The sequence below is a fragment of the Dipodomys merriami genome, unplaced genomic scaffold, assembly GCF_024711535.1.
Source record: "Dipodomys merriami isolate MVZ:Mamm:240054 unplaced genomic scaffold, mDipMer1.0.p SCAF_8, whole genome shotgun sequence".
NCBI lineage: Eukaryota > Metazoa > Chordata > Mammalia > Rodentia > Heteromyidae > Dipodomys > Dipodomys merriami.
The window spans coordinates 12,675,001-12,697,654 of record NW_027206401.1 but is presented as its reverse complement, the minus strand read 5'-3'; the positions used below and the strand labels follow the sequence as shown (position 1 = coordinate 12,697,654).

Genomic DNA, 22,654 nt, shown 5'->3' with positions numbered 1-22,654 from the left:
TGTTAGGTGGGACAATATGCCCAAATCTCTGCTGACATTAAAAAGCTACATTTTTAAGCCAGGCACTGGAGATTCATGACTGTAATCGTAGATACTCAGGAGGCTGAGACTGAAAGATTAAAGTTCAAAGCCAGCCCAGACAGAAAACAGCGTGAGAACTCTTATCTCCAGTTAACCAGCAAAAAGCTGGAAGTCATGCTGTGGCTCAAGTGGTGAAATGGCAGCTTTGAGCATAATAACCACACACTAGAGATCCTGACTGAGTTCAGGCTCAGAATTGGGCCTGAAGCTACATTTATTATACATTTTTTAACCTTAAGAGGAAAGAATATTTTTGCTGTTGAGTATACCACATGGGCTCAAAACCCAAAGGCAAATTCCTTTTGCCCTTTTCCACTGTGTTTCTTCTTCTGTTTTTGAAAAAACAAAATAAAGAAGCAGAAAAGCACCCATCACCCCTGACGTGACAAAATGCACATGAGTTTTAGGGCTTCTGTGTGTCTTCAAGCTGCCTGGCCTCTTCCCGTAGTTACAAAGTCACGTGATGCGTTGAACGCTTTATTTCAGTTCTTCCCTGTCATCGAGATCACATTGCCTCACCCTCTTCTTCTCTCTTACTTGGGGACATTGACATTCATTTGGCTGCTTGGTGAACACATGTATGTTCGTGAATAGTGGCGCCTTTGAACTTGTGTGTGATAAATAGCAAATAAAATAGCGTAGATCACTATCACTATGCAATTGGCAGTTTCTCATGGACATTTGCTGTAAAACCCCTGACTTGAACCTCACAGTTCTCAGTTTAAACTTGCTATGCATTAGATTCATTTTAGTTCCATCCTTCCCACTTGCTGCCATCACATGTTCCAGCCAGAAGAACTCCTCCACAGGGGGAGAGCAGAAGAGTAAGCTCACCACAGGGGGAGAGCAGAAGAGTAAGCTCCCCCTCCCCCCCCTCCCCCCAAGGGCCTCATCCCAACAGCAACTTTGTACCCTATCATTTATTGGGGGGCTATCCAGACTTGTTTGTGAATAATGGCATCTACTGGCCGTCACATTTTTATGTTATGACTATTGTTTCTGAGACAGAGTCTCACTATGTAGCTAGGCTGGCCTTGAAAGATCCTCCTTCTTCAACCGCACAAATCCTGGGATTTCAGGTGTGCGCTACAATGCACAGACTTACTTGCCTGTTTTGGAATTTTTCTATAAATTGACTTGAGTTGGGAACAGAAGAAAACAAGAATTCAGCAACTAATTTTAAATTAAGAATAGGTAACTCATTAATAATTTTTCATGTTGTATAAAGGGCTTCCTTATCTAGAAGCTACCCAAAACAAAAAGTTGGATAGGATATATTTTATATGTGTATGTATATAGAAACTTTATATATATTTATATACATTCACATATACTATATTCTATATTCTATATAAATATATATGCATGCTATATATAACATATGCATACATGTGTAGATTCACATATTTATTATATAATATACTGTATATATGTAAATATTATATATAAGAATATATGAGCATGACTATGTAGTCCTTAATATATCTCTGTTTCTATATATCTATATATATTTCTAGCTAGCTAGCTATATAGATAACTAGATACATAAATATACCTATATATCTATGTGTATATATACAAATATATGCATATCTATACACATACATATATTTGTGTGTATATTTCTATGTATACATATATCTATCTATTTATCTATACTCTTAAGTGAGCATCATTTATTTCTGACCCAAGGATGCACACAGAGTTCTCAAAGTGAAGTGAACATGGTTTCTTCCCACCCAAGGATGCATGCAGAATTCTTGAACACTTGATGGCCACCCGTGTCTCAGGCCTGTAATCTTCGCTACTCAGAAGACTGAGATCTGAGGATCACGAGTAGAAGCCAGTCCAGGCAAGGAAAGTCCCCTTGAGAGTCTTATCTCCAATGAACCACTCAAAAACCAGAAGTAGAGCTGTGGCTCAAAGTGGTAGAGTGCTAGCCTTGAGCAAAAGAGCTCAGGGACAGCGCCCAGGCCCTGAGTTAAAGCCCCACAACCCACCAAAGGAAAAAAAAAAAAAAAAAGAATTCTTGAGCATGTTATTTCTTTCCTTAAACTCAGCCTAAGTAAAAAAAATCTTTGGGTCATGAGCAACATCACATCATGACTGCCCAGTATTAGCTCAGTGATCTAATAGTGCAGGGCTGACATTAGCTTAGTCGAGGAGTGTCTTTGCAGGCAGAGAGTCCTTGGTCCAGGAGCCTGACACCTTGGCCCATGTAGGCATGTGGGCTTTATCATTGCCAAAGGACTTAGTCTCCTGTGACTCCGGCCTATGTGAATGCAGTTATTTCTCTCTGAGAAGGTATATAATTAGGCATACCTGTTAGGGCATAGCTGATGAAAATAAACCTTTCCGTAATAATGCTGTACAATAGCAACTTGAATATTGCACTTGATTTTTAATTTATATTTCTTTTTACAGTACTGGGGATCTAACCTAAAGCCTCAGTGCCTGCTAAGTAAGCACTCTTCCCCTGAATGTCTACTCACCCCCGTGCTGACCTGGAGTGACAGCTCCATGTGAACTGTATGGTCTCCCTGGACGCTTTTCACTTTGTGAGAAAACGAGGGCTGAGAATTGGCCGATGATTGCTGATAACACTAGCTGGTCTATGATTTGGGGTTCCCATAATCATCTCATAGTATTCAGGAATCTTAAGAGGCAGCTCCTGATTGGGAAAGGATTGCTTGTTGGAGGATTGAGAGCCTCCTTGCCATTTAGACAGATGGGTCTAATTTAGTGTGCTCTGTTCCAGACCAGCAAAAGACAGTTCGGGGAGAGAACACACACACACACCACACACACACACACCACACACACACACACACACACACACACACACACACACACACACACACACACACACACACACACACACACACACACCACACGAAAACCAATTCACTGCATGAGCTTAATTAGTTCCCATCAAAGGTGTAAGAACTCGGTGGTGGGTAAAATTGATGGGAGCCATTTCCAACCAGGCTGGGAAGCCTGACTGTTCATTCTTTAAATTGTAGCTAGTTAGAGAAGTAACAACCCAGACTGGTGCATTCAGATCATCCTTCTATGGAACTTGGGGCAAGTTATAGCAGTAGGGAAGGATTTTGGAACTGCTAGAGCTCAGGCTAGATGTTAGGCTCAAGAGTCTTTAAGGGATGTTAGATGGGTTTAAGGTGATGTATCTTTTAGGCCATGCTAGCATCTTACCGAAAGTTCCCTTTCTCTTTTAGTAGGTGGTTCATCATGGATGGAATTCCTGACAACAACCATTATTGCAAAGCTATAACTTTTTCTGTGTGTGCCAGTAGTTGGGTTTGAATTCAGAGCCTGGGCCTGTCCTTTGACTTTGTCCCTCAAGACTGGCACTATACCATTTGAGCAACAGCTCTACTTCTGGCTTTTGGTGGCTAATAGGAAATAAGATTCTCTTGAGACTTTACTGCCTAGGCTGGCTTTGAACTGTGTTCCTCAGATCTCAGCCTCCTGAGTAGTTAGGATTACAGATACGAGCCATGCCTGGCTAATACTGTAACTTTTAGTACATAAAAACAAAAAAACCTTTTACTCCCTGTCATTACATCTAAATTTTAGGTGTATTTCTAGACTTTAAGCTCTTCCTTTAGACAAGTAGACAAACAGTGTGCATGCTTGCCTGCTGGAACAGACTCGATCTGTGGAGCTGAAACACAGTACTTCTTTCTGTGTTTCTAAGCAGCCCAGGGGAAGTGGAATGTAAGGCTTCCAGGAGCAATCCAGACAAGTCAGTAAGAGGCATCCTACTCTGTTGGGAGACGGAGATGATTGGGAGGGAGCATAGTAGCATGATGAGTTTTACATGATTAAAATGATGTTTAGAAGTCCTAGCTACTCAGGAGAGGAGACTGAGATCTGAGGATCATGGTTTGACAAGCCCGTTAGACTCTTGATCTCTAATAAACCAGTAAAAAGCCAGCAATGGAGGCATAGTACAAACCATAGCATCAGATATGAGCAAACAAAGCTAAGCAAAGAGCCAGAAGCCCTGAGTTCAAGCCCTAGTATCTGCACCAAAACAAACCCCAATAGAATATAGAGTGCTAAGTTGAACTATGTTGAATTGGCTTCGGGCTTTGCTTCATTCTATTTTGGGTGAATTTTGGAGATTGAGGGTATAGTCTAAAGCTAAAATAGGTAATTATTTGTCTTTTGCTAAAGCAAAAGGAAGTTTAAAAAAATACATTGTCCTTAAAAGCTAATTGCATATCAACTTTTGAACAAACAAGCTGAGAAGACACCTTACCCACTGAGATGCTTGACTTAAATCTGAAAAATAAAAGGTTTTGCTAATTGTGTGAGTAATTAATTTCTGGACTCGATGTCAAGCTGTTTCTGGAGTACCTAGTCACCAGCATCCCACCTGGATTTAGTTCTTTCTAATGTGTCCTTGGAGTCATTTTTGATAATGGCAACAGAGAGTAGAGCTGGGTTAAAATTCACCAGTACAGCCAGTCTGTACTGGTGGCTCACACATATAATCCTAGCTATTCAGGAGGCCAAGATCTGAGGATCGCAGTTTGAAGCCAGCCTGGGCAGGAAAGTCCATGAAACTCTTTGTTTTCAATTTAACACAAAAAGAAAAAGGCAGAAGGGAAGCTTTCATAGAATATTAGTCATGAGCATTAAAAGCTCAGGGATAGTACCCAAGCCTTAAGTTCAAAGCCCCAAGACTGGCATTAAACAAACAAATTAATAAATTTCTCAGTGCAAGCATGGATTCTGACTCAAAAGTTACAAGATGGGGAGAGTTTTTACTTAGCACCTGGTAGATTCTGTTTGCTTATGTGGTGCTGAGGAATGGAACCCAGGGCCTCAGGCATGCAAGGCAAGCGCTCTACCACAGAGCCACCTTCCCAGCCCCAGCACCTGGTAGATTCTGAAGAAAGAGTGTTTGCATGGCTGCCTTGGCCTTCTGGTAGAGATTGGGACATGGGAGCCGTGAGCATCAGGGAAGTTGGCACCTCTCTGAGCATCATGGGATCTTCTGGCTGTGAGACACGGCAATCAGAAATGACAGCAGCTCTCCAAGTCCATAATGAGCCCATCTCTAGCTACTAAGTTTGGCAGCTGTCAGAGTGACACCACAGCCAGGAAAGGGAATATGCAAGGTGGCCATCTTACTCCCCGCAGTCTCAGCTTCCTCAGTATCATCTAGGCTAAGGTTGTTTGGATGTTGGCAAAAAACAAGTTTGTGCAGTTGTCCCTGTGCTCAGAGCTGATGGAGAAGTCCCCGCCCACCACTGCACGTAGTCTATCAGTGACGTCTTTGCCTGCAGCTAAAGCCTGGCCTGAACTCTGCCAAGTTGTTGTCATGAGGGTGTGTGTACAAGAAGGCAGACCAGACCAGACTCACTCAGATCTTCAGGAAGCAGAAATACAAATAGAAGTGTTGCAGAGTCAGGCACCCGCAGCTCACGCCTGTAATCCTAGCTACTCAGGAGGCTGAGATCTAAGGATCACAGTTCGAAGCTAACTGGGGAATGTTTGTGAGACTGTTATCTCCAATTAACTACCCAGAAAGCCAGAAGTGGAACTGTAGTTCAAGTGATAAGTATCAACTTTGAGCAAAAGCAGTAAGGGACAGCACATAGGCCCTGAGTTGAAGCCCCAGTACCACACCTTCCCTCAAAATGTTCCATATTATAAGCTTTTAACAAAGTAGCAGAGCTGTTGTCTCTGATGTGGGAAAAGATTCTGGGGATATGTTTATTATTCCTTGCAAATTAATCGTTTAATTTTTCTCAGATAATATAATCTTTCCAGATACAGTTCTTAATAATACAGAAGCCATAAGAGTAATGTTTAGGCTGAGCGTGGTAGCCTATGCCTGTAATCCCAGCATTGAGGCTGAAATATGAGCATTATGAGTTTGAGTACAGCCTGGATTATATATCTAGGCAAGCTAGTGTTCTTGAGTTTTCTTTTGACTCCAAGCCCAAGCAGGAATCCTTACCTCTGCACTTGTGTGTGTAAAAATTATGGGAAGCATTTGTGGGAAGAGGCTGCGGGAGTTGGACAGGGCTTTAAATTCTGGCTTTTTTTCTTTTGCTTACCTGTGAGGTTGTCTAAGCCTCATTTCCTTGTCAAGCCTCAGTTTCCCCAAGTTTAAAATCCATCAGTGTACCTCTTAGTTATTAAAAGAATTCAAGGGGCTGGGAAGGTGGCTCAGTGGTAGAGTGCTTGCATGGCCAAGGCCCTGGGTTCGATTCCTCAGCACCACATAGGCAAAAAGAAAAAAGCCAGAAGTGGTGCTGTGGCTCAAGTGATAGAGCACTAGCCTTGAGCTGAAGAGCTGAGGGACAGCGCCCAGGCCCAGAGCTCAGGCCCCATGACCAGACCCAAAAAAATAAAATAAAAAATAAAAATAAATAAAAGAATTCAAAATGAAAGCTGTTAGTCATCAGTGACTTAAAATGTTTTTTTTCCTTTCTTTCTAGCTCAAAAATTATTGCAGTAATGCTGATGTAGCTATTATTTATACTTCATGAAGATTTGTTTACATATGTGCAGGTTTTTTTCTGGCATTTTACTTTGAGAAACTTTAAGCATAAATAAACTGCATAATATGATGTACTTAAACTTCCTGTTTCCTACACCCGGCCTCAGTTACCCCAGTACCCTGAAATTCTCTTAAATCTTTTTTCTCTGTTTCCAGTTGATAATTCCTTCCTTCCTTCCTTCCTTCCTTCCTTCCTTCCTTCCTTCCTTCCTCCCTCCCTCCCTTCCTCCCTCCCTCCCTCCCTCCCTCCCTCCCTCCCTCCCTCCCTCCCTTCCTTCCTTCCTTCCTTCTTTTCTACCTTCTTTCCTTCCTTCCTTGCTTGCTTGCTTGCTTGTACGTACTAGAGTTTGAACTCAGGACCTAATGATTTCAATTGCTTGCCTCGCTTACCTGGCATTCAGCCACTTGATCTGTGTCACTAGCCTTCTTTTTTGCTGGTTAATTTTGAGGTAGAATCTCACAGACTTTTCTGCCCAGATTGACTTTGAGCCTTGGTCCTTGGGATCTCAACTTCTTAAGTAGCTGAGCTTATAGGTATGAGACCCTGACACCTGGCACCACTAATTAGGTAAGATTTTAGGTAAGATTTATATACACTGAAATGTACAAACCTCAGCAGTATGATTTTTTCATCAAGCAAATATATGCATGTGACCTCCAAGCCAGCAGGATGCATTGCATATCCATTGTCCACAAAGTCCTCCCAGGTTACTTCTAATAAGGCCTGCCTTGACAACAGGGATTTTGGTTTGTCTGTTTTGGTCATCTTTGTATTTTGGCAAAGAAATTTAGTGCATGGCATGTAACATCCTCAATGAATATTTTCAACGTATTTATTAAAAGTCTATGTCTTTTGAGCTTTGTCCTTCCAGAAACGCAGGAGCTGGGCATCAGCGGCTTGTGTTTGTAATCCTAGCTACTTGGTCCACTGAGATCTCAGGCAGAAAAGTTTATGAGATCCCTTCTCAGCGAAGAGCTGGACATGGTGGCCAGGGCCTGTGGGCCTAGTTGCCTGGGAATCCTAGCATAGGTGGATTGCAACCAGGGATATGCCACGCAGGAAGCAAGACGCTACCACAAAAATGGCTAGCACAAATCAGGGCTGGAGTGATGGCTCAGTGGTTGAGAGAGTGCCATGCAAGCCCAAGGACAAGACTCTTAGAAGACTCGCCTGGTGAGTGAGGCGGTAATTATGGCCAATGTCGAGCAGCAGGCAGAGGTCAAGGTCATGCCAAAAGGGGACGGAGAAAATAGAGCCTTTACAGGGTGCTGCAAGTTTGCTGTAGCTAGAAACTAGGGTCTAAAAGAAGTGGAAGAAGACACTTGCTAACCTTTCCTAGGTCTTTGGGTGATGAATCCTAAAAATAATAAACAATTGTCTGATGCATCATGTGTCACAAAAGGAAACAAAAATAATCAACTTTTCCACTTTCTTTAACCAGCTGGGCCAAGGTGAACTTGACTTTGACCTTGCTTTGCTGTGCCTTCGCATGGACACGGGCAGAGTCTGGTCTGTGTGCGACTTTGTGTTTTGTTTAAAGGTGTCTCTTCCTTTGCATTTTGCCACAGATAGCAAAGCGGATGGAAACCTGGTTCCTACACCTTTGAGCTCCTTGAATGTTCAAGAAAATGCCAGAGCTGGGAAGGTGGCTCAGTGGTAGAGTGCTTTGCATGCATGAGGCCTGGGTTCGATTCCTCAGCACCACCTAAGCAGAAAAAGCTGGAAGTGGTGCTGTGGGTCAAGTAGTAGAGCGCTAGCCTTGAGCTGAAGAGCTGAGGGACAGTGCCCAAGCCCAGATTTCAGGCCCCATGACTGGCAAGAAAGAAAGAAAGAAAGAAAGAAAGAAAGAAAGAAAGAAAGAAAGAAAGAAAGAAAGAAAGAAAGAAAGAAAGAAAGAAAGAAAAGAAAGAGAAAGAAAGAGAGAGAGAGAGAAAGAAAGAAAGAAAGAGAGAAAGAAAGATGGCGGAGCAAGTAAAGGTGGCCAGTATAAGGTAGATTAAAGTAGGTAGCCAATAAATGAGAACACCACAGCTGCCAGGCCATGCATGGTGGAGAGCACTTGGCCAAAAGGTCGACCCACCTCTGGGGGCCAGGACTTATCTAGGCCAGGGGCAGGGATAAGTGTGGCCATGTGTGGGAAAGGTGTGGTCACACTTGGATGAGGATGTGACCTCAGGGCCTGGGACCCTCCCTGGTCCCCAGGATGTGACGTTGCCGGTGGGAGAGCTGACTGCTTCCAGGTGTGCCAGTTACCTAGGTGACAAAGGCACTGGACGGAGGAGGGAGGAGTCTGCCCTGCCTTCCCAGGCAGACCTTACAGCCGGCTTGGTCTGTAGGCCACCATTGTTGCTAAGGAAGGTGCCCAGAGCTAAGAGCCTTGAAGACAGGCTGTCCTAGTTCTTGTCTGGTTTCCACTGAATAAGAGTGAGAACGGCGGCACTGCACGTAGACTGACGTCTCCCTGCTACAGGCTGTACCCTGGGAAGTGCTGCACTGTAGGGCATCTGTTTTGGTGTTGTTTCATCTTGTGTTCCCTGCCATACTTCTCTAGCTTTGGGTTACTGTTGACTTGCAGATTGCAATCAGAATCAGCAGGCATTAGATGGTGAGGGCATGTGGGGTTTGCACACTTGATGTCAAGATACACTGAGCTATTATAGCTTAAGGCATATGGTAATGCAGTTCTCAGCTTTGACTTCTGTCAGACAAAGACCCATTGTATTTAATGCCCGGTCCCAATTGAGTCAGCCGATTTTGTGTATTGCACACTGCATGGAATGAAAGTGGACACAAACACATCTCTTGGTGCTGGATTTGATCTTGGCATCTTACGCCTGTTTGTTAAGGAGATTTTTGTTGTTGTTTTAAATAAGCCAGCAATTAATTCGTGTGTTCTTGTCCTCTTGTCTCTTGTAAGTACTAGACCGGTTATGGAAGCGTGTGTTTGTTTGGTATGTTGGCATAGGCTGGGAGAAGAGGGGAGAAGCTGGGTTCTTAAATGTGGTCACACGCCTCAGCATCTTTCCTTTCTGCTCATAAGCATTTAGAAAAGACTGTTTTGTTTGTTTTAATAAAACATAGTATGCCTAGGAGATAAAAAGCCAAAATAGCATTCTGCTTAAAATATAAATGCTTCCCAGAAAGGGAAAAAGGCTGAGCACCATCATTTGCATTTACATCGGAGAGAGAATTCCTAAATCTTAATCAAATAAACACTGACTGGGGAGAAAAGCCAAGAAACTCTAGTGAAAGAAGCCGCTTGATGGCGGAATTCAGCCCTCGCCCCAGCTCTGTTGGGGGGAAAATAGTGTTGTTTTTGGAATCAAGATTTTTTTCAGAAAGTGGAGGAGTTTAAGATCAGGTGCCTTTTAAATAGCTCTGGAAGAGCAAAACCAGGATATTAAAATTACACCGTGGTCTGGATATTTACATTTAGCAAGGAAACATTTTCTGCCTGAGACAGTTACAAGTGTAATTTATTTGTGCTAATCGCAAGCTAATTACAGGCTATTTAAAGGTGTTAATTTGTAGCACTCTGAAGAGACTGTATTGTATTGCAGAGACAAAGTTTAAAGGATGATGTGATGGTTGAATCTGGAATGTCCTGAAGGCTCATATTTTAAAAGCTTGGTTGGCAGCTGATGGTGCTTTTTGGAACTGATAGGATGAATCTCTGATGGAATCATGACTTGGTGGCCATGTGGCGATTGGAGATGGAGGCGGGGCCTGCTTGAGGGAGGCCGGTCAATGATTGGGGCTGTGCCTTTGAAGGAATGTCTGGTCCTGGGCATCTCTTGGTCTGCCTGGCTCTGTTCACCCCGAAGTGAGCTTCTTCTATCCACCATGGCACTCTGCCTCACCGCTCACAGACCCAGAAGCAGTGGAGCCGCACGGCTGAAATCTCTGAAACTGTGAGACAAAATAAACCTTTCTTGCTTTTAAGTTGTTTCCTCTGGTATGTTGCCATAGTGACAAGAAACTGCCTCACACAGAGCGTGAGGAATGTTTGCTTCTTTTCAGGCTCTCCCAGCGGGCTTCTGCTGCCATAGCTAACAGTGTTACAGGGTGATCAGATCCGAGGCCAGCTATGAGGCCTGGGGTGAAGACTGAGGGGCCCATCTGTCCTCCAACGCTCTGTTTAGGGCCTGAGAAAGGGGTATCATCTGGAATGAGATGATGCAGACATGGTCATTTGGGTTCAGCTAGAGCCTGTTGGGGCTGGGCTGACAGCTTGTGCTGGGGTCACTGCTCACACTTAACCTTGGCCTCCCGGTTCACAGGTGCCTGCTTAACATTGTCTTTCCACAGTTGTGCTTTGCTGAAGTAACTGATGGTAGAAAGAATTTGCTCCAGATCTACACACACACACACACACACACACACACACACACACACACACACACACACACACACACACACACACACTCTCTCTCTCTACACACACACACACACACACACACACACACACACACACACACACACACACTCTCTCTCTCTCTCTCTCTCTCTCTCTCTCTCTCTCTCTCTCTCTCTCTCTCTCTCTCTCTCTCTCTCTCTCTCTCTCTCTCTCTCTCCTCCCAGTGCTGGAGATCAAAGCCAGAACCTTGCACATGCTAGACAGGCACTCCAGCACTGAGCCACCCTCCACCACCCAGTAGTATATTGATTGGAGATGTTTTCTGCCCACCACAGCAATAGCTTTTAATTGGAGTTACCTCATCTCTCAGCTTAGACATTTTAAGAACTTTAAATAGAAGAAAGCAAGATGTTAAAAAGCATTTCACAAATACTTTGATACCATTGGTTCAGTTCTTCTGACTTTTAAGCCATGTGTTTATTCAGGGTCTGGAAGGGTGCAGCTAATATATTAACTTTGGAACATACATCTCAAGACCCCTCAGAGCATTGCTCTTGGCCTTCCTCTAAAGTATCACTGAATTGCTAGTCCTAGCTCTCCCCCTTCCTTCCCTCCCTTGGGTTAATTCATGCATTAGAAGTGAAGGCTTAATTTAATATCTTTAGCAGTAGAATTTGGGTGAAGATGAACTCAGGGGTAGGCCAACTGCTTCTATCTCTGGCATTCCAAGGTCCGTGCATAAATTATGTATTTAGAAGGGATAGTGTGAGAGATGTTGTGCAATTACTTTGAATACGAAGATGGTCTAAATTTGTGCTATCGCAGCTCCATCCATCTCACGGGCCCCAGCAGAAGTTGATGGAACTTAATCAAAAATAAATCAAGGACCAGTCCAAACCAAATTGGAAGCATGTCATGAATATTCGTGAACATCTGGATGTGCTTGTGTGTGTGTGTGTGGGGGGGGTGTATGTTATTTTGCTAATGTGTAAGACATGGCTTCTTAACAAAATGCCAAAAGGGAGATGGGTTTCCATCTGTGATTTCAAAGGGTATTTGTGTTTGTTTGTGTGTGTCCTTTCTCCTTAGGGTGTGGGTCTCTCTTCTCCAAGATCTGCCTTTGATCTCTTTTCATCTTTCAGAATCTGGTTTGGTATTTCATCTGAATTCTTTGTTGGAGTCAGCCTCTCAGCTCATTTAGATTAAGCACGTCTTTTTAAAGGAGAATTTAAACTTAAGGAAGAATTTACTATTTAATGTCTTTGATGAGTCTTTCACATGCCAGTGGTATTATAATCACCAATTAAGCTGTTCTGCGCCATTGGTCTAACTGTACGCCTGGACCTCCAAGTTCTCTCCATCTGCTCTTTTCTACTTAAAATACTGGTGAGAACCAAAGGAAGAAGTAATAATGGCCATCCGGTCAAGGACCACAAACAAGACAGTTTGAAGAGCACATTCGTTTGGTGTGGCCTCCACATTTATGACCTGTTTCAGTTCTCTTAGTGATGCTATGAGGCGGATAGGCAAAACCGTATGCTGTGGTTTCTACTAGGCAAAGGCAGAAACCAGGCTCGAATGTCAGTGCTGTTACCTCGCTGTGACCCAGGCCTTGTCACCCCCTGCCTGCACCTCACCCAGGGGACTTCGGTTCCCACACTCGGCAGTGGCTTCTCTCCATCGTGTGTTGCAGCGATTATGTGAGGTCATGGTTGTGGACCATTCTGCCTCGTCCCTGCTTAGATGCTAGAGCTTAGTGGACATTTGTGGTAAATACTATTACTGTCTGTGATAGATATACTATCGATAGGGTCGCATACCCCTAAAATTAGGACTTACTAGTAGTCATGGCTAGTAAGTTTCAGGAAGGGATTTGAAATAAGGCAAGTGTCCACAGCTTCTCACTCACCTTGAATTTTCCCCTGTGTATCCCAAGAGCTTCGGTGCCTCTTGAAGAGTTTGCAGTTGTCTTCACTCAAATTATGTGCTTGGATGATGTATGGTGAATATGTAGAAGTAAAAGGCAGAGTATAAAATACCAACATGAAATTTTATTGTAAAAGGTACCATTGTGCGCTTCCAAAAGATGAAAAATAAATTCACTAAGATACTTTAGAAATCTAATATTCACTTCCTAAAAGTAAGGATTGTAATGGATGTTTTCTCATTTTATGTTCACACACACACACACACACACACACACACACACACACACACACACACACACACACACACACACACACACACACACACACACACACACACACACACACACACACACACACACACACACACACACACACACACACACAAGCATGAAGTTTCACCCATGGCAGAGTCCGTGCAGCAAATGAAAAGTGGTTTATTGCTGGAGGGGATCATCTGATAATTTTAAGAAATGGTAGAAATGAAGAGAGAAAGAAAGATTTAAAACCAGACACATGACTTTAAAAGCTCAGGCCTGAACTGTTTAAAATAGGGGCCAAAAAAAAAAAAAAAAAAAGATGACCTACTTTGTAATTCTGTGGGATGATCCTGAATTTCAAAGAACCTGGCTGGGCACGGTGGCTCAGTAGTGAAGGTGGAACAATTGTGATCTGAGGCCAGCAAGGGCAGAAATTCAAACTAAGGCTCCTCCCCTTCCAAGTGAGGGGCAGCTGGGGGGGTACGGCTAAAGCTTTAGAGCACCTATATCACAAGCACAACATGCTGGGCTCAAACCCCAGTTCTGCCAAAAGACAAAGAATAGGAAAGGAAATATGTGAGCCTGAATTCCTTACTTTTCTTTTCTTTGAGATAGGGTCTCACTGGATAGCCCAAGCGGTCCCCTTCTTCAGCAGCTGAAATGACAGGTGTGTGCTACCATGCCTGGTTTATAGGCTTCTATTCTTTACATTGTTTTAGAACATAGCTGATAACAGATTATAGAAAAATTCCATTCAAGGGGCTAAAATAGACTTCTTCTTCTTTTTTTTTTTTTTTTAAACCTATAGCTTTTTCCTTGGAAGCTAAGTTTCCATAACAGGCTGTGAGGAGTTTCCATAGCACTGATTGGAGCGTACCGTGTGGGGGGCTCACCGGTGGCAGGGGGTAGCATTCTTGAGAGGAAATAGCTGGGAACTGGCAAAATTGAACCATGAAGCTTGGTACTCACTGGGTTTCTGATGGGTTTCAGTAACTTGGTATTGTGGAAAGTTACTAGTAGCATAGAAAAGATGGCTGTTTCCAGGAGGTTGTGTCATACTAGGACAGGCAGCTGGTAATAAGGGCGTCAAGGTTAAACTTGTCAATATAAGCAGACTCAGATCAGCTTACAACAAACTGTAGCTCCCTGCGGTTCCCACGGGGATGTGTGGAGCCTTAGGACAATGGCAGTGAGGGGACAACTTAGATGGACTGCTGGGGAAGATCAGGTCTGCCTGGCACAGGTCAGGACGCAGCAATGTGGCCCACAGCCAGGAAGGCACGGCTGCGAGCTTGTGGGTTAAGCCATTGTATCAGCTCTTGCCAGATTAGCAGCTGGACTCGCAAAAGGGAACTGCTAAGATTGGGTGCAGTTGGCAGAGCTAAACTTCAGGGTGATTATACCAATGTAGTAATACCTACAATTTTATATATACAGATCTTTGTATTTTAATTAAGTGCTATAGTTGCTTGCCCTCCCTCCCTCTCCCACCTTTTTTGCTTCCCTCCCTTTTCTTTCCTCCCCCCTTTCTTCCTTTCCTCCCTCCCTCTCCTCCTTTCCTCCCTCCCTCTCCCTCTCTCCCTTTTTCTTTCTCTTCTTCCTTTCTTTAGGATCTTACTTGATCATTCTGGCTGGCCTCAAATGTACCCAAGTAGCCCAGGCTGGTGAAATCAAGATCTTCCTGTCTTGGCTTCCCAAGTGCTGGGATGTCAAGCATGGATCACCACACCCTGCTCTGATTCTATTCTTTTGTTTCAATTAACACATATTTTTTGTCCAGGGGGAGGGGGGCTTATTGTGACATTTCCACAATGGATCCTAATCAACCTCACCTCATCTACTCCCCCATATATATATATATATATATATATTTTTTTTTTTTTTCTCTTGTCAGTCGTGGGGCTTGAACTTTGGGCTTGGGCACTGTCCCTCAGCTTTTCAGCTCAAAGCGAGCATTCTACCACTTAAGTCACAATGCCACTTCCGGTTTTCTGGTGGTTTATTAGAGGTAAGAGTCTCACGGCCTTTCCTGCCCGGGCTGGCTTTGAACTGCAATCCTCAGACCTCAGCCTCCTGAGTAGCTAGGATTACAGGTGCGAGCCACTGGTTCCCGGCTTCCCCCTTCTTAAAAACCAATTTCATCAGGTTTTATTGTTCTGCTTTCACACATGCAGATAAACCATATTGAACATCTTTGTCCTCAGTTATGATTGCATTCTTTCTTTCTTTATTTATTTTGGTCCGGTTGTGGGGCCTGAACTCTGGGCCTGAGCATTGTCCCTCAGCTCTTCAGCTCAAGGCTAGCGCTCTACCACTTGAGCCACAGTGCCACTTCTGGCTTTTTTCTTTTTGCTTATGTTGTGCTGAGGAATCGAACCCAGGGCCTCAGGCATGCAAGACAAGCGCTCTACCATTGAGCCAACTTCCCAGCCCCTGACTGCATTCTTTATAAAATGCTTATTTCAAACTTGCCATGTGAAGACTTTTGGGACTTTTATAGGCCTTTAAAAAATGAGGTTTTAAAAAATTGAGATAGAACCCATTTGTCACAGAATTCACCCTTTAAAATGGATAATTCAGTGGCTGTTAGTGTTTTCACAAGGTTGTGAAACCTTTACACTCATTTTAAAATTTCATAATATTTTGAATTCTGTTTTGCACCTTTGTTTACTCCAGGGATAAGGAACCGTTTTTCCAGTCATTTGAATATTTATAACATCATTGTCAGGCCATGTGAAATTGTCAATGCAGGCAGATGGCCTCAAAAAGTGGAAAAGAAGTCCTGAGTGGGCTTGTGTGGGTCTCACCATATACTGAGTACACTAAATCTGTGTGGCTAAACCAGTTTCCAACATATAGAGATAAGATGTGGTTGATAATGTTCATGCAATAGATCGATGATGATAGTTGTGCATTTTGGAGCTATTTGAGTTAATGTCTCAGAAAGGGAAGCTTTTCTTCTATTACTCTTTGTTTAAAAAAACAAGGGCTGGGAAGGTGGCTCAGTGGTAGAGCACTTGCCTTGCATGCATGAGGCCCTGGGTTCGATTCCTAGCACCACATAAGCAAAAAGAAAAAAGCCAGAAGTGGCGCTGTGGCTCAAGTGGTAGAGCACTAGCCTTGAGCTGAAGAGCTGAGGGACAGTGCCCAGGCCCAGAGTTCAGGCCCCACGACTGGACCCAAAACAAAACAAAACAAAACAAAACAAAACAAAACAAAACAAGCATACGTAAAAGAGCAAAAAAAAAAAACCGTTAAAGAAAGCTCATCTTAAAGCAAGGAAGTTTTAGAAGGTATAATCAGGAGAAGTACCTGTGTTACAGATTAAACCTGATGGCTAATAAAAAAAATGTAAAATGTGTTGAGGTTCAAACATCTAATTAGAGGAAGAAAGGCTCCCAATTAGACTACATTAGATCATTAAAACAAAACCAAACTAAAACTCCTTCCTGCTTTCCGGGTAGCATCTATAAATGCATTCCTTACTGTGGCTGTAATAATTAGCCAGGCCATTTTTAGGGGGAGGGACCCACATGGAAGCATCTGGAGAATAGAAAAGTTCATTTGCTATGTCAGTCTGTCCCATATGACAGCGTCCCGTTACAGTATAGCCACACTCCTGGTTTCAGCCTCAGTCCCAACCCCAGCCTCCATCTCCTGCCCCAGCTCTAACCCACAGCTTCAGTCTCCAGCCCAGGCCCCAGTCTCAGCCTCCTCAGCCAGCCCAGCTAGTCCCAGTCCGTTAGCCTCAGCCCCCAGGCCTGGTTGCTGGTGCCACCCCCCTGCTGGAGTTTCTGTCCCATCCGACAGCGAACCCTCTAGAGCAGCAGATTTTGTTGTTGTCTAACGCAGCTGTGCCTGTTGTACAGTGGCAGCAGAGGGAAAAAAAATAACTGTGCACGTGTTAGGGAGCCAGGAGGACTCATGGTGGAAAGGAGTCAATGCGGACTGCTGCTGCTCCAAGAAGAAATTGTGGATTCTGCTCACAGAGCAGCTTGACTCAGCTTACAGATCTCCTGTAAATACACAGGAGATGCTCACACTGGGGGCTACCTCTTCCCCTACCCCCACTTCTTTTGCCTACTTCACCTTCAGGAAGGAGAAATTGTCATCCATCTCCAAGGCCAGACTGTCCTGCTAGCTCACTAGGGTGTCTCTAAAGTGACATTCTAGTTCTTTTTCCTGTGATCATGTGTGTGTGTGTGTGTGAGAGAGAGAGAGAGAGAGAGAGAGAGAGAGAGAGAGACAGACAGACAGACAGACAGACAGACACAGAGAGAGACAGAGAGATCTGTATATTATAGCGGCCATTAGAATATTCTCAGGAGATGGAGAGCAGGAAGGGAGGAGAACCGTCTTTTCCTTCCTTGACCTCCATGGTGGGCAGTTAGAGGCATGGAGAGAAATGAGAGGCTCTGGCCTTATTCCCTGGGGTTCACTGCAGCAGGGCTCTGCAGAGCTGAGAATAAAGACTCCAAGGAGCTCCGAGTCCACCTGCCACCATTCCCTTCCCATTGCTCCTCAGACAGCGCGGCCTCACCCTTGCCAGTGAGCCCCAGACCTCGCCGGCTCCAGCCTTCGTTCTCTCAGCTTACTACCTAGACCCCATCCCCTCTTTACTCACAGGTCAGGGACAGACTCCTCACCCTTCCGCCATGCTGCACACTCCATTTTTCCTGCTTTCCTATTCTGCCTTCCCATAGAAATTTCTCTTGCCCAGTCGTGTTTCTGCAGTCCTGTTTGCTGTGCATCATGAGAAAGATGGCGCTGTGGTTTCACTTGGTGTTCTAATGTTATATACTTCAACGTGTTTCTTACAAATGAAAAATCGGACGTGGCCTCGTATTCTTTGGACATCCTCACCCCTCCAGTCTCGTGCTGGCAGTCACCTCCCTGGGACGGCTTGGAGATAGTTTTCCCCAGTGGAGCTGTGCCTGTGGCCATGCCCACAGACTGGGGGATGGACAGAAAAAGGCTGTAGGATTACTGGGGTGAGCCACGAGGGCCTACCTCTCCCTTACCTTTTATAATGAAGATCAGGAAAAGCAAGCCCTTTCTCCCATCCAGTGTCATTCTTTCTCTGGACCATCAGTCAACTGTCTCCTGGCTACAACACATTGCTCTAATACCATTTCCTCTGGAGAGCTTTCCTGGGTTCTCTAGGGAAAGTGATGCTTGTCCCTGGTACATTACCCTTCTCCTAGCCACCTGTCCCTTTCTTTCTCCTTTCTTTCTTTCTTTCTTTCTTTCTTTCTTTCTTTCTTTCTTTCTTTCTTTCTTTCTTTCTTTCTTTCTTTCTTTCTTTCTTTCTTTCTTTCCTCCCTCCCTCCCTCCCTCTCTCTTTTCTTTCTTTCTTTCTTTCTTTCTTTCTTTCTTTCTTTCTTTCTTTCTTTCTTTCTTTCTTTCTTTCTTTCCTCCCTCTTTCTTTCTCTCTCTTTCTTTCTTTCTTTCTTTCTTTCTTTCTTTCTTTCTTTCTTTCTTTCTTTCTTTCTTTCTTTCTTTCTTTCTTTCTTTCTTTCTTTCTTTCTTTCTTTCTTTCTTTCTTTCTTTCTTTCTTTCTTTCTTTCTTTCTTTCTTTCTTAACTCTGGGCTTGAATGCTGTCCCTGCACTCTTCAGCTCTAGGTGAGCGCTCTACTGCTTGAGCCACAGCGCCCCTTCCAATGTCCTTTTCTTACACATCATCATCATTATTGTTTTTGTTGTTTTGTGTGCTGGTACTGGGACTTGAACTCAGGAACTCAAACCCTTGCTTGGCCCTTTCATTCAAGGCTTGTGCTCTACCACTTGAGCCACACATCTGATTTTAGCTGATTAAATGGAGATGAGTCTCACATACTTTTCTGTCTGGGCTGGCTTTGAACCTTTATCCTTAGATCTCAGCTTCCAGAGTAACTAAGATTCCAGGTGGGAGCTACCAATGCCTGGCTCATATATCATTCTTTATGGACTTGTTTCACCTTTCTACCAAATTAGAAGTAGAGGAAATTGTGTAGCTGGAAGAATTTCTCTCTGGATCCTTCAGAGCACTTTCCTTGGCCCTTATGTCTCATCAGGACTTGGGTTTTACAGAGGATTAACACCGTTACTGGGTGTTGGATAGAATTTGATACAGAACATGACTTTAAGTACAACTTAAGATTTGATTTGTCCTGTAGAGAAAACGTAATACTAATAGTTACAACTCTGAGGTATGAAAGGGGTATTGCTCTTTCAATAGGATTGTAGAGACTTATAACTACAGGGTGGTGCGTAGCTAAGTACTTAGGATAGAATTCTCCAGTGCATGTCTATGTTCTTTAGTGTCTGAACTGCTGCTAAGCTGCTCCCAGCAGTACTGAAAGGAGAGAAAAGAAAGAGGAGGAAGTTTTGCACCAACAACACCTTAGGGCTGTAGAAGATTTTAAACCTAAGTGACTTCAAGGTGGTCCTGAAGGACTGCAGTCTGTATCTAAAATCTAAAGCTTGACAGACACCAGATTGCCTGGTGCTTTTAATAATGTTGACTGCTGGAGGCAGTCTTGAGGCGTGTGTTAAGTGACAGAGTCTGTCCACGGAGTCACTTTCTCTGCACCATTGGGACATGCTCTAGTGTAACACAGGCACACGTGTTTCTCCCATCCAGATGTTGCCTATGGAAATCCTCCAGGCTTGTGCCAGCCAGTGGTTGTAAATGCCCACGGTTGAGGACCGGGGAATTTCAAGGGTGTTTTGTAAAGCAGTTCTGCTGAGCGTGCCTCACAAGAAGTCGCTGTGATACTGAGGCGCATATGTGTTTTCATTTATAACAGTAAAGTAGGGGGATTGACATGCCACGTTCCGTGATTGCATATCCAAATCACAGAAGAGATTATTAGTAATCTTGAACAGATGTTTGTTCTTAAAAAATGCTCTTGAGGTTCTCAGATTTGATCCTCTTGAGGCAAGAGCAATGCCCATTTCATACCCCAGACTCCTAATTATTAGTATTACGTTTTCTCTACAGGACAACTGGAATCTTAAGTTGTACTTAAAGTGATGTTCTATATTGAACAGAAACGTCATGAGGTATAAAAATAACCCCTTTGCATTAGAGGTAGGTATCTGTCTAAGGTTGGTTACTCATAAGGAGAACCTCACAGGTGAGATGTTGCAAGCAGATGTTACTGTATTATTGTTATTGTTATTATTACTATTATTGGCAGCACTGGGCTCAAGACCCAAGACCTTGTTCTTACTGGGCAGGTGTTTTACCATTTGAGTAATCCCCCTATCCATCTTTTGGTTCAGTTATTTTTTTGGATAGAGTCTTTGATTTTACTCAGGGCCAGCCTCAGAGCACATTCCTTCTCTCTGTGCCTCCCATGCGACTGGTACCACAAGCATGCCAGGCTTATTTTGAGATAGAGTCTTTTGAACTTTTTGCCTAGGCTGTTCTCAAACCACAAAGCATGAGCCACCAAGCCCAGCTTATTAAGCAATTAAATATGTAATCCTGTGATTGAATCAGTTACTGAATCTTGGTTGATCTGTAACCCCAGTGACCAAGAGAAATGCAGCCTAAATGTTTTCCCTATTCTTTTTTTTTTTTTTTTTTGGGGTCCGTTCGTGGGGCCTGAATTCTGGGCCTGGGCGCTGTCCCTCAGCTCTTCAGCTCAAGGCTAGCACTCTTTCCCTTGAGCCACAGGGCCACTTCCGGCTTTTTTCTTTTTGCTTATGTGGTGCTGAGGAATGGAACCCCAAGGCCTCATGCATGCAAGGCAAGTGCTCTACCACTGAGCCACCTTCCCAGGTCCATGTTTTCCCTATTCTTAAGAGTACCTATGAAGCAGTAATAAGCAAAATGTATGGAATCCAGTATTATTCAGTTATATTCAGCCAACATTTATTGAGTCTTCCCATCATAAGGGTGTATCTAAAACTATTTGGAATAAAATAGTCTTAGTCTTAGTAAGGTTTGATGAAATTAATATGAAGCATGAAATCTCCTTTTAATTAATTAATTAATTAATTAATTAATTAATTAATTAATTAATTAATTAATTAATTATTGTTGGTCATGGGGCTTGAATTCTGGCCTGGGAGCTGTCCCTTAGCTCTTCAGCTCAAGTCAAGTGTTCTACCACTTGAGCCACAGCACCACTTCCTGTTTTCTGAGTTGTTTATTGGAGATAAAAGTCTCACGGACTTTCCTGTCCAGCCTGGCTTTGAACCTCAATCCTCAGATCTCACCCTCCTGAGTAGCTAGGATTACAAGCGTAAGCCACTGGCACCTGGCTTTGAAAATTTATTTACTTGATCATATTTCCTGATGCCAAGGAGGGAACTCCTGGCCTTTGTGCACATGAAGCACAAACTCTAACACTGAGCCACACTCCCAGCCCTTGGTTGTTTGAAAACTTACTCACAGAGACTGTACTGGGAATATTTGCCCATGTCTCTAAAGGCTTTACTCTTGATAGATTTTTCTACCAGAGTTTCAGATACATTCCCATCTCCATGTAGACACAATTCCTGTTGTTACATGGCTCCAAGCTTAACTGAATATTGGTACCTCTGACTTGCCGTAGCTTGTCATAAAGGTGATAAAGGTATGTGTGTGTCTGACATGAGGTATTTCAAGATGTGACGATGGATGGGTCTATTTGTTTGCAAATAAGAGGGATCATTTTGGCTGAGAAATTTGCTTTCCTCCTTCACATAAATCTCCATTCCTAGCTCCTTTTCTTCCTGGCAGTCATAGCAGGTGCCTACAGAGATTTTGAAATAACAGTTCCTGCAGTACATTACAGTTCCACCTAAAGCATCTCCGAAGAAAAGAAGTTATCTTAAAGAGGATGCAACTTGATACCATGAAGTGTTTAATGTTTCCTTTTTAAACGGACAGTATATACAATAGCTATTTCTCTTCCCCAAAGCTAGAGTACTCTATTAAAAATGGTTCAGGAGCTAGTGGCCTAGGCCTGTAATCCTATCTACTCAGGAGACGGAGACCTAGAGAATCCAGGTTCAAAGCCAGCTCAGGCAGGAAAAGTCCATGATAACCCTGTTCTTAACCAGCAAAAACCTGGACTGGAGGTTTGGGTCTGGTGGTAGAGTGCCAGACATAAGCAGAAAAAGCTGAGTGAGAACATGAGGCTCTGAGTTCAAGCCCTCGTGTTTTGTTTTATTTGTTTTAAAGTATGCTGGAAAGGAGTTCAAGCCCTGGGGTTAAAAAAAATAGTACGCAGGAAAGGCATTATAAGAAAATTATTACTATTGAAGAAAACCAAAAACAATGCATATTTTTTTTCTTGGCAGTACTCTGGAGTTTGAACTCACCTTTGTGTGTTCTGGGAAGGTGCTGTCCTACTTGAACCATATCTCTTTATCCCTCTTTTCCTTTTTAAAATAAAGTCTCAAGATTTCCGTCTGGGACCTTTTTTGTTTTCCTCTGATCTGCCTATGCTTCCTATTTAGCCGTGATTATAGGCACACACCAACATTCTAGGCCTGATTTTGTTTTTGCTGGT

The 22,654-nt window shown here is 43.5% G+C and overlaps 1 protein-coding gene across 4 annotated transcripts in view; it reads left to right on the top strand.

The window, feature by feature from the left end:
- LOC138819300 (sterile alpha motif domain-containing protein 5) overlaps positions 1-22,654 on the top strand; it is an 826,789-nt gene that overhangs the window by 696,529 nt on the left and 107,606 nt on the right. The gene's annotated exons all lie outside the window — the stretch shown is intronic.